Source organism: Rhinoderma darwinii, chromosome 2 (genome assembly GCF_050947455.1).
Source record: "Rhinoderma darwinii isolate aRhiDar2 chromosome 2, aRhiDar2.hap1, whole genome shotgun sequence".
Taxonomy (NCBI): domain Eukaryota; kingdom Metazoa; phylum Chordata; class Amphibia; order Anura; family Rhinodermatidae; genus Rhinoderma; species Rhinoderma darwinii.
The window spans coordinates 392,247,445-392,261,117 of record NC_134688.1 but is presented as its reverse complement, the minus strand read 5'-3'; positions in this window follow the sequence as shown (position 1 = coordinate 392,261,117).

The following is a 13,673-nucleotide window of genomic DNA, read 5'->3' as shown; positions in this document are numbered from 1 at the left end:
CACAAATTACATCTTATTAAAAAAGTTAAATTTTTTTAATTTCACAGCCCAAATAAAATAGGTGCTGTAAAAAAAACTGTGTGGTCAAAATGATAACAACAACCATAAATGAATTCCTTGAGGGGTGTAGTTTCCAAAATGGGGTCACTATTGGGGGATTCCTACTGTTTTGGCACCTCAACACCTCTTCAAACCTGGCATGATGCCTAAAATATATTCTAATAAAAAAGAGGCCTCAAAATGCACTAGGTGCTTCTTTGCTTCTGGGGCTTGTGTTTTAGTCCACGAGCACACTAGAGCCACATGTGGGACATTTCTAAAAACTGCAGAATCTGGACAATGCATATTTAATAGTGTTTCTCTGGTAAAACCTTCTGTGTTACACACAAAAAATTGAATAAAATTGAAATTCAGCAAGATAAATGAAATTTGCAAATTTCACCTCCACTTTGCTTTAATTCCTGTGAAATGCCTGAAGGGTTAAAAAACTTTCTAAATGCTGTTTTGAATACTTTGAGGTGTCTAGTTTTAAAAATGGGGTGTTTTATGGGGGTTTCTAATACATAGGCCCCTAAAAGCCACTTCGGAACTGAACAGGTACCTTAAAAAAAAGGCTTTTGAAATTTTCTTAAAAAAAAGAGAAATTGCTGTTTATGTTCTAAGCCTTGTAACGTCCAAGAAAAATAAAATAATGTTCAAAAAACGATGCCAATTTCTCTAAATTTTGCAATTTTTCACCAATAAACACTGAATATATCGACCAAATTTTACCACGAACATGAAGCCCAAAGTGTCACGAGAAAACAATCTCAGAATCGCTTGGATAGCATTCCGACGTTATTACCACATAAAATGAAATATGTCAGATTTCAAAAATGGGCTCTGAGCCTTAAGGCCCAAACTAGGCTGCGTCCTTAAGGGGTTAAACGGCCAGGAACAGCGAAATTGCTGTTCCTGGCCGAGCGTGTCAGATGTAAAACACACGCTCGTGAGCTGGCTCCATACATCATCCCTTCCCCCACTTCATGATGTGCTGGCACGTCATGGGTCGGGAAGGGGTTAAGTAATGACTGCGGACTATAAGATGCAGGGACTTTTTAGCAAGATTTATTCTTGCTAAAAACTGTGTCTTATAGTCCAAAAAATACGGTGTGTGTGTTGTGTGTGTATATATATATATATATATATATATATATATATATATACAGTGAAGGAAATAAGTATTTGATCCCTTGCTGATTTTGTAAGTTTGCCCACTGTCAAAGACATGAACAGTCTAGAATTTTTAGGCTAGGTTAATTTTACCAGTGAAAGATAGATTATATTTAAAAAAAACACAGAAAATCACATTGTCAAAATTATATATATTTATTTGCATTGTGCACAGAGAAATAAGTATTTGATCCCTTTGGCAAACAAGACTTAATACTTGGTGGCAAAACCCTTGTTGGCAAGCACAGCAGTCAGACGTTTTTAGTAGTTGATGATGAGGTTTGCACATATGTTAGATGGAATGTTGGCCCACTCCTCTTTGCAGATCATCTGTAAATCATTAAGATTTTGAGGCTGTCGCTTGGCAACTCGGATCTTCAGCTCCCTCCATAAGTTTTCGATGGGATTAAGGTCTGGAGACTGGCTAGGCCACTCCATGACCTTAATGTGCTTCTTTTTGAGCCACTCCTTTGTTGCCTTGGCTGTATGTTTCGGTTCATTGTCGTGCTGTAAGACCCAGCCACGAGACATTTTTAATGTCCTGGTCGAGGGAAGGAGGTTGTCACTCAGCATTTGACGGTACATGGCTCCATCCATTCTCCCATTGATGCGGTGAAGTAGTCCTGTGCCCTTAGCAGAGAAACACCCCCAAAACATAATGTTTCCACCTCCATGCTTGACAGTGGGGACGGTGTTCTTTGGGTCATAGGCAGCATTTCTCTTCCTCCAAACACGGCGAGTTGAGTTAATGCCAAAGAGCTCAATTTTAGTCTCATCTGACCACAGCACCTTCTCCCAATCACTCTCAGAATCATCCAGATGTTCATTTGCAAACTTCAGACGGGCCTGTACATGTGCCTTCTTGAGCAGGGGGACCTTGCGGGCACTGCAGGATTTTAATCCATTACGGCGTAATGTGTTACCAATGGTTTTCTTGGTGACTGTGGTCCCAGCTGCCTTGAGATCATTAACAAGTTCCCCCCGTGTAGTTTTCGGCTGAGCTCTCACCTTCCTCAGGATCAAGGATACCCCACGAGGTGAGATTTTGCATGGAGCCCCAGATCGATGTCGATTGACAGTCATTTTGTATGTCTTCCATTTTCTTACTATTGCACCAACAGTTGTCTCCTTCTCACCCAGCGTCTTACTTATGGTTTTGTAGCCCATTCCAGCCTTGTGCAGGTCTATGATCTTGTCCCTGACATCCTTAGAAAGCTCTTTGGTCTTGCCCATGTTGTAGAGGTTAGAGTCAGACTGATTAATTGAGTCTGTGGACAGGAGTCTTTTTATACAGGTGACCATGTAAGACAGCCGTCTTTAATGCAGGCACCAAGTTGATTTGGAGCGTGTAACTGGTCTGGAGGAGGCTGAACTCTTAATGGTTGGTAGGGGATCAAATACTTATTTCTCTGTGCACAATGCAAATAAATATATATAATTTTGACAATGTGATTTTCAGTTTTTTTTTTATATATAATCTATCTCTCACTGGTAAAATTAACCTAGCCTAAAAATTCTAGACTGTTCATGTCTTTGACAGTGGGCAAACTTACAAAATCAGCAAGGGATCAAATACTTATTTCCTCCACTGTATATAAATGTGTATCCGTGTGTTTTTTGCAACTTTCTAAATGCTTTTTGTTATAAATTATTTAAACTTTTTTAGATACAGCTGCTTTGTGTCTTGCATACAGAGCAGCTGTATCTAGCACTGAAACCTGTATCCTTCAGTTCAGCAGCACCGACGGGTTCAGTGTCAGTGGGTCCTGCGTGTCTCTAAATTAAAAAAAACCAGGCCCGTCTGGGCACTAACTAAACAGCAGGTTTCCTCATCTATTATAAACCATAAATACAATGTTCCTTGGATCAGGCTTTTCACACTGTCCTTGTGTGGATTCCCAGGCTCTGACCCTCTCTGCACTAACTGCAGAGCTTTTATGGATCAGTAACGAGCTAGGTAGCCTCACCTGAGCTAACTGGGCTAGGGGTACGCCCATACTGGAGTGGGGAAGGGAATGACAAGTACCACTATAATCCTAGCTGTCATTGAAATCAATGGTGATGCAAACGGAAACCTATGGTTACCCTTAGTTTCAGTCTCAGGGTTGCGTTCTGACGGGAAGCTCCAACGGAACGTCAGAGCGGAACCCTGACAGAGATGTGAACGAAGTGAGATATACACACCCACCAGTACTTTTCCTGCTACGGGCTTACAATAGGCATTTAATTATTCATCCCCCTAAACAAACTGTAAAGCTGTGTCCACACGTCGCAGTCAAATCGCGGTTTTTACAGCAATTATAAAAATATTGTGGCAATCGCGGCGTAAAACACAAATTGACCGCAACTTATGAACACAACCTAACCCTTATAAATTATCCAAATTCTCTAAACTTAATCTCATGCATTTACTAATAATAATTTTTTTTAGTAGACCGAGTTGGAAACATTTATTTATGGCAACAGTCAGTGGATGAAAAATTTATTTTCTAACAGAAATCTTTTCCATCCATTAGAAATGTATTATACAGTCCTCCCTAGTGATAATCATTATCGATTATTGATAATCTATATAACTGCAGAGTGTAATTGTTATCACTAGAGACACGGTCAGCAGATTTTACTAAAGATCGGTTACGAACAGTATAGGAAAAGTGTAAAATGTACACACTTTATAGATGTTTGTGTGTTGCATGTGCTTGGTGCGACTGATTTGTTTCAGCGATCCAGACCCTGGGAAATGTCCGGGTCATGGAGTCAATAAATGGCCTAATTAGGCACAGGGAAGTGATTCGATAAACTACTGCTCATCTTTTCACTCCTTTTCTGAAAGAAAGACCCCCATATGTGACAATCAAAGTGCAATTATGCTCTCTGATTCATAAGGAGGGGTGATAACATGAATAAAAGTTTGTTAGCCCTCCTGCGAGGTCATTTACGGCTATACAGGGATAGGAAGAGAACCACATATTCTCCTCCCCCTGCATGATGCCACATATATACAAACATATATACAAATATACAGTATGCATCTCCCACATAAATCTGCTCTAACACAGGCTAAATGGCTACTAGATCCAGGACTTGTTCAAAAGCCGAGAATCTTTCTCTTTAAAACCAGATATAGATCGTAGCTCTAGCTGCAACCTAGCCTGGGTTAAAGCATCCTCGGCTACTGAAGTGCCTTCCTGCCAGGAAGTATGAGATAATGCACAGTTTTTACAATAGTGGTCTACATCGTTAGTGGAAATTTACTTTTTTTCTAAAGGCGGTTGTCCGGAATCAACAAATGAATGTTGTTTTTTGTTTTGAATTAAAACGTATACAATTTTCCAATATACTTTCTGTATTAATTCCTCACAGTTTTCGAGATCTCTGCTCGTCATTATTCAGTATGCTCTCTGATTGATAACGAACAAAACAAGGTCATCTAAAGTCATACAGGGACAGCAGGAGGATAAGAGATCCTCCTCCTCTCTCTGCTTGCTGCCAGCATGTTGCCCTTTGGCCCTGCTCTCCTCCTCCACACAGGCTGAAGTGAGAGCTGACACTTCAACTTCATCTAACTCTTGTTTTAAAGCCAAGATTCTCTAGCTACGATCTAGCCTGTTAGAGCCCTTAGAAGCATGGGTTGATGTGAGAGCTGCAAGTATATGCAGCTCTCACTTCAACCTGTCCTAGCTCAAGCTAGATCATAGCTTTACCTTGAGTTAGAGCCTTAGGGTATGTTCACACGGCCAAATTTCAGACGTATATGAGGCGTATTATGCCTCGTTTTACGTCTGAAAATATGGCTACAATACGTCGGCAAACATCTGCCCATTCATTTGAATGGGTTTGCCGACGTACTGTGCAGACGACCTGTTATTTACGCTTCGTCGTTTGACAGCTGTCAAACGACGACTCGTAAAAATACAGCCTCGTCAAAAGAAGTGCAGGACACTTCTTTCAGACGTTTTTGGAGCTGTTTTCATAGATGTCACCTTTTCCACGAGTCAGTTTGTATAAATTGTGATTTGCTATATATGATCCAGTCAACTATAAGTGCTACTATTGTGAATTGGAAGTGCCCAGGAGTAAAAACTGCTCAGTCACGGAGCATGTGCCACATAAAAAACTCCTATCCTCTTTTGCATCACCCACTACACAGTTCCAAACTGCCTCTAAAAGTGACATCCGCACAAGAACTGTGTGTCAGGTGCTTTATGAAATGGGTTTCCATGTTTGAGCATTTTCACACAAGTCTAAGTTTACCATGCCCAATGGCAAGCGTTAGCTGCAGTGGTGTAAAGCACATCGCGACTGGACTCTGGAGCTGTGGAAACGTGTTCTCTAGAGTAGTTTAACACGTTTCACTATATGGAAGTCTGATAGGCGAATCTGGGATGCCAGGAGAACGCTACCTACCGGAATGCATAGTGTCTACTGTAAAAATTGGTGGAGGTGGGATAATGGTCTGGGGCTGTTTTTCAGGGTTTGGCCCCTTATCCAGTGAAGGGTAATGTTAATCCTACAGCATACAAAGACATTTTAGACAACTGTATACTTGCAACTTTGGGTAAGGTCCTTTCCTATTACAGCATGATTGTTCCCCCTGTGCACAAAGTGAGGCCCATTAAGACATGGTTTGATGAGTTTAGTGTGGAGGATCTAGAGCTACCCTGACTTCCATCTCATCAAACTCCTTTAGAATGAATTAGAACATTGATTGCCAGACAGAGCTTCTCATCGAACATCATTGCCTCACCTCACAAATGCTCTTTTGGGTGAACTGGCACAAATTCCCACAGACACACTCCAAAATCTTGTGGAAAGCTTTCCCAGAAGAGCGGAGGCTGCTATAGCCACAAAAGAGGGCCCAACTCCATATTACCACCCAAGGTTTTGGAATGGGATGCTTAACAAATTCATATAGGTCTGATAATCATGTGCCCACATATTTTTGGCCATATAGTGTATATTGGAATAGAGTTACATCCAGTTTGTGTATACTGTAGAGCATATGCTTTTTGCTTTAGGAAGAAAAAGACAAAAATGTATGCCTCAATTGTATACCTCAAACGTGGTGTGAATAGCGCCTATGCTTACACTATATTCAAGTCCCTTAAATATTCTTACTGATTAAACATGACTTTTTCATTGGTGAATGTTTTAGGAAAAAGTCTTAAAAATCTAAACACTGGCGATGTAAATGAATTCATGTAATTCATTATATTCCTGTAAATATGAAATATTTCATTTTTATAGAATTGTAAGTGACCTGCAAACAGAACGTAGACATAATCAATCCAGCAATTATAGGATGATCACAAAGTTGCCACTGTGCCAACTCAGGAAGTTCTGACAGTTCCACACCTCTCAAACAGGAAGGGCGAGGGCTCATTTCAGTTACACAGATAATACGGGGAATTAACTTTACCAGTGTTGATGTGTGATGAAATTATGTACAACACATTTGCTTTGTTTTCTTACAGATTTCTTTCACTGCTATCCCTGACAATCAGATAACAGTGTTTACAATATGCGGACACACTTAATGGTTGATAAGATAATATTTTTTCTAGGGCTCATTCAGACGAGCGTAAAACTCGTCCATGTGCTGTGCGTGAAAATCACACACAGCACACTGACCCATTTTAATGGGGCCATTCACACATGCAGAAGTTTTTACGCAGCGTGTGTTCGTTGCGTGAAACTCACTGCATGTAAAATATTGGTGTGTTTTTCATGCACCTACGCAACCCACTAAAGTCAACGTGTGCGTAATTTGTGCATCAATTCGTTTGATAAAAGAAAAAGATGTGCTTTGCGAGTGCATGAAAAACGCATGCCACTCGCACAGCACACTGATGCATAACGTAGCACACACGAACCAGATTTACGCGCATTTTTCACGCGCGTGAATCTGACACGCTCGTGTGAATGTAGCCTAACACATACACTTAAAGAGATCCTGTCACTATGACAGACATCAGAATGATACCTCAATAAAAAAAAATATTAGCCGATACAATAACACTCACTAGCCTGTGTCAAACAGGGGAGCTGAAAAAAGTATGGTATATCACATGATCCCTCTGTCAAAAAGATCATGTGATGCACTCTCTAATGGCGCAGTCTGCAATGTGTCACATGTTCCTTAAAGGGGTTGTCCACTTTCAGCAAATGTATCTTATTTTGTCTATAATTAAAAGTTATACAATTTTCCAATATTCTTTCTGTATTAATTCCCTACGGTTTCAACATGTCTGCTTGTTGTTATTCAGTAGGAACCAGTGGCGTAACTACCGCCGTAGCAGCCGTAGCGGCTGCTACGGGGCCCGTGGCATGAGGGGACCCGTGTCGCCCGCCGGCACGGGCCCCCACCTTGGCCGGAGGCTCCGCTAGCAGCCGCTATGGCTGCTACAGCGGGACGCCACTGAAGACTACGGCAGAGCAGGGAGGTATCTCCCCGTTCTGCCATTAAACAAAAGACATGTATCCCCTATCCACAGGATAGGGGATACATGTGTGATCGCTGGCATTGATAGGGAGAACGGGGGACTGAATGTCCCCTGAAGTTCTCCATCACAAACCTCGGACTTCCGGGGTCTGTGTCGGCAGCTCCGTAGAAATGAATGGAGCGCCGGGCGCGCTTGTGCGCATGCGTGACCTGCGCTCCTTTCATTTTTAGTGAGCTGCGCAGATGCCGGAAGTCAGAGGTTAGTCATGGAGAACTTCGGGGGACTTTCAGTCCCCCGTTCTCCCTATCGCTGCCAGCGATCACACATGTATCCCCTATCCTGTGGATAGGGGATGCATGTTATTTGTAGGACACACTGTAGGTCGCATTTTTTTGGGGGGTTGGGGACGCTGTATGGTGTTCCCTACAGGGGGGGGCTGTATGCTGTTCCCTGCAGGGGGGGGCTGTATGGCGTTCCCTACAGGGGGGGCTGTATGGCGTTCCCTACAGGGGGGGGCTGTATGGCGTTCCCTACAGGGGGACGCTGTATGGCATTCCCTACAGGGGGGGGGGCGCTGTATGGCGAACCCTACAGGGGGGGGCTGTATGGCATACCCTACAGGGGGGGCTGTATGGTGCACCCTACAGGGGGGGCTGTATGGCGTACCCTACAGGGGGGGCTGTATGGCGTATCATACAGGGGGGGCTGTATGGCGTACCCTACGGGGGGGGCTGTATGGCGTACCCTACAGGGGGGGACTGTATGGCGTTCCCTACAGGGGGACTGTATGGCGTTAGCGCCATACAGTCCCCCCTGTAGATAACGCCATACAGCCCCCCCTGTAGATAACGCCATACAGCCCCCCTGTAGGTAACGCCATACAGCCCCCCTGTAGGTAACGCCATACAGTCCCCCTCTGTAGATGACGCCATACAGTCCCCCTCTGTAGATGACGCCATACAGCCCCCTCTGTAGATGACGCCATACAGCCGCCCCTGTAGGTAACGCCATACAGCCCCCCCCTGTAGGTAACGCCATATAGCCCCCCCTGTAGGTAATGCCTTACAGCCCCCCCTGTAGGTAACGCCATACAGCCCCCTCTGTAGATGACACCATACAGCCTCCTCTGTAGATGACGCCATACAGCCCCCTCTGTAGATGACACCATACAGCCCCCTCTGTAGATGACGCCATACAGCCCCCTCTGTAGATGACGCCATACAGCCCCCTCTGTAGATAACGCCATACAGCCCCCTCTGTAGATAACGCCAAAAAGTCCCCCCTGTAGATATCTACAAAGGGGGCTGTATGGCGTTATCTACAGGGGGGCTGCATGGCGTTATCTACAGAGGGGGATGTATAGCGTTATCTACAGGGGGGCTGTATGGCGTTATCTACAGGGGGGCTGTATGGCGTTATCTACAGGGGGCTGTATGGCGTTATCTACAGGGGGCTGTATGGCGTTATCTACAGGGGGGCTGTATGGCGTTATCTACAGAGGGGGATGTATGGCGTTATCTACAGGGGGGCTGTATGGTTTTATCTACAGGGGGGGCTGTATGGCTTTATCTACAGGGGGGCTGTATGGCGTTATCTACAGGGGGGCTGTATGGCGTTATCTACAGGGGGGCTGTATGGCGTTATCTACAGGGGGGCTGTATGGCATTATCTACAGGGGGGCTGTAAAAAAGGCACTATCTACAAGGGGGGGGGTTGTGTGACACCCAGGGGAGGGGGGGCCCCAGTCAAAAGTTTGCTATGAGGCCCAGTCTTTCCTAGTTACGCCCCTGGTAGGAACATTTATTGTTTCATTCCAGTGGATAAAATCTGTCCATGGTCATGTGATAGACACACAGGTGCATGGCTTGTTACAGTTACAGTATGTGTATCAGAGCTGTGTCTTCTAATGATCCCAGCATTTGTGTGTCCATCACATGACCATGGACAGAATTTTATTTGCTTATAAGAAAACAATGAAGGTTCCTACTCAATAACAACAAGCAGAGATCTTGAAAAGCGTGAGGAATGAATACAGAAAGTATATTGGAAAATTGTATAACTTTCAATTATACATAACATAAGATTCATTTTATGAAACTGGACAACCCACTTAGGGGTACAGTCACACATGGCGAATTTGCCTTGTATCTCAGCTAGTTTCTAAACTTTACTTTGTAAGCCTATGAAAAAAATGTTCCTCAACGCAAGAAATTGAGAAATCTGACTAACTTGCGGAATATTGTTCCCATTGGACATTTTACAGTGAAAATACATTGCGGAAATAAAAAGCAAATACGCCACTGTACCCTTAATGAGAAACTGTTTTTAACATCTTATTTCTATATTGATATATGTTAGGATACAGATCCAAAACTTGAAGAGAGAATCTAATGACAAAATGTCCTTGTGCGGGAATACATTAAAAGACCGCATACAGCAATATCAACTACTTTCTACGAGGCATGGACAGATTGTGTGTGTGGTGATGTGGATGGACACAAGGTTTCCATGACAACACGGCACCAGACAGTAATCAGAAAAAGAAATGTCATCAGAATCTTGCAGTAATGAAGCCTCAGGCTTTGGGCCTATAACATCAAGTGATCATACATCAGCATAGGAGTAAGATACTAAAAATTAATTTCAGATTATTACTGCACATTAAAGGGCTTTTGCAGTTTTCCTTGAAATAACAGCAGACATCCTAATTAATACAGGGTGCTACTACACCTGGGAAACAGCCCACCGCCAAAAATCAGAATAGTATTGGCCCATCTTTTTTATTTGATCATTGAATTTTTATGTTTGAAATTTTTTTTATCAGGCTTTACAATAATATAAACAATGAATGCAGAACAATTACTTTTACATGCTTACAATGATTCAAAATGTATAAAGTTCAGGAAGTAGAACAGGAATATTAACATGCCAATGTTTTGAGATGACAAATATTAAAATGTTTAATGTATAAATTCATCCATTGAAGCCGGTTAGAAATGTTCTAAATTATTTGAGATCAAATAAGACAAAAATAAAATGAACTTGAACTAAGAGCCCAGGGTTTCCAGGAAGCTCTACAAGATCAAAATGACACAAATGTGCTGTATTTTATTGATACGTTGCGGACATTGTTTGTTTATAGTACATGGGGTGTTAAATAGTCCGTTATTTGATAACTGAGGAATCCTCCCAGATATACTGTAGTGGAGAATGTATGGACAACATGGAAATGGTGCACTAATATTCTTTCATAAATATAGTTTGTATAAGGTTTAACAACTATCTATCTATCTATCTATCTATCTATCTATCTATCTATCTATCTATCTATCTATCTATCTATCTATCTATCTATCTGTCTGTCTATCTGTCTGTCTGTCTGTCTGTCTGTCTGTCTGTCTGTCTGTCTGTCTGTCTGTCTGTCTGTCTGTCTGTCTGTCTGTCTGTCTGTCTGTCTGTCTATCTATCGCCTGTATAGCTACTCTTTTTTTCTCTAGCCGTTTTTTATGGTTTATGGAGATTAATGATAAGAAGCACTGTGTAAGTAGCTGAGCAGAACTGTGTAAAGAAAACCAGTCACCTTCCTGTTTTTAACTTACATTAAAAGGCCTTTGAAACGTTATCATTTACAATATGTCTAAATAGAAAGCATATACAATTATATTTTTGAGTCAAGGGACAAGGTTAGCAGCCCCGTTACCCTCAATAAACATTCCTGCAAGTCTTAAAAAAATCGATTTTAAAAATGATTTCATTATTTCTCTGTTTACACTGATCAGACATTTGCCTGTCCATCATTAACCCCTTAGTGACCAGCCCATTTTAGGCCCTAATGAGCAAGCTATTTTATTCGTTTTTCTATAGTCGCATTCAAAGAGCTATAACTTTTTAATTTTTTCGTCTACATAGCTGTATGAGCACTTGTTTTTTGCGGGATTAGTTGTGCTTTTTAATAGCACCATTTTTGTGTACATATCATTTTTATATTAACTTTTATTAACCTTTTTGGGGGGGATTATAAAAAAAAAACTGAAATTCCGCCATTGTTCTATGCGTTTTTAAATTGACGCCGTTCACTATGCGACGTAAATAACATGTTACCTTTATTCTATGGGTAGGTATGACGATACCACATATGTAGAGGTTTTTTTATGTTTTACGACTTTTGCACAATAAAAACACTTTTGAACTAAAGTTATTTGTTTTTGCATCGTCGCTTTCCAAGAGCTGTAATTTTTTTATTTTCCATCAATGTAGTGATTTTTTGGGCTTGTTTTCTGCGGGACAAGACGTAGTTTTGAATGGTACTGTTTTGGGGTGCATGGGACTTATTGATTCATTTTTCTTATGACTTTTTTGGGGGGCAATGGAAAAAAATAGCAATTTCGCCATGGTTTTTTGGTTTTTTTTTTTACGGTGTTCACTTTGCGGTTTAAATTACATATTAACTTTATTAATGGAGTCATTACGGTCGCGGCGATACCACATATGTGTACTTTTTTTTTTTTTTACACTTTTACTAAATAAAACCACTTTTTATGGAAAAAAAATGTTTTATTTATTTTTTTACTGTACTTTTTATTAATAATCTTTATTTCACTTTGATGACTTATTTTATTAGTCCCACTAGGGGACTTTACTGTGCGATCTTCCGATCGCTGCTATAATGCTCTGGTATACTTCGTATACCAGAGCATTATTGCCTGTCAGTGTAAATCTGACAGGCAATCTGTTAGTACGTGCCTCCGGCGCGTCCTAACAGGCATATGTCCAGGGCAGACCTGGGGGCTTTTATCAGGCCCCCGGCTGCCATGACACCCCATCGGAGACCCGCGATTGCATTCGCGGGCCGCCGATGGGTGACAGAGGGAGCTCACTCCCTCTGCAAACAAAGTTAAATGCCGCGGTCGCTATTGACGGCGGCATTTAACGGGTTAAACGGCCGCGATCGAAGTAAACTTCGATCGCGGGCGTTGGAGCAGGAGCTCAGCTGTCATCAGACAGCAGAGCCCCGGCTCCTGCCTGCACGGGAGACCCGTGCAGGACTTAGACTAGGCTGACGTGAAAAGGTGTCAGCCTAGCCTAAAGCCCATTAGTGACCGACGTAAAAAGGCGTATTGGTGGTCACTAAGGGGTTAAAGTGAAGTTGCCACAGAGATGCAACAAGGCGCTCTTTTACTATGGAGTGGCCAATGCAGGAGATATGTTGTATTATATGGTGCCCTTTTGAATAAAGCCAAGTCTGCACCCAGTCCACCAGATCTGGAGATCTGCTTGAGGCCTCATGCACACGAACGTAATAGTTTTTTTACTGTCTGAAAATACGGATCCGATGGCTACAGATACACATCTGTAGCCGTCCGCAATTACGGAAGCGCCCATAGACTTCTATACGGAAAGGTCTCCGTGGCCAATAGAAATGAATGGGTCCACAATTTCATCCGTAATTACGGATTCCGTAACTACGGATGAAAATTATGGTCGTGTACATGAGGCCTGAGTCCTGCGTGGTATACTCCTCTCAATAATATCCGTATACCTTAATAGATCATATAGACATGGGTGATTTTGTTGAAATCACCCTTCAATCTACGCAAGATGGCAGCACCCATTGCATAAACCCTGCAAAATACCACTATTTAAAAAATAAGAAAAAAGGTACAAATTGATATTAGGCCATTGTCAGTAATTGACTGAGAAGGTGACAGGTGTTCAGGAAATGGCCCAACATTAGAACGAGAGAGCAAAACAGGACATGTGTCATAAAGCACACTAGAGAACAGGCAGCTGTCCATTGACATCAAGCCAATGGCGGTTACATGGCCGGACGAGAGAGACTGGCCCAGTACTGGGGCATGGAGATGGCTGATGATGAGCATGGATTGGCAATAGACTTTAGTGAGCGGCTGGGATCGATACTAAAGCACTGAAGTGGTTGACATATTGTACATGAGAAGCAAATGTTTCAATACAAAATGTAAGAATCTACAGCACTTGATTTACTGAAGAAATAATTAC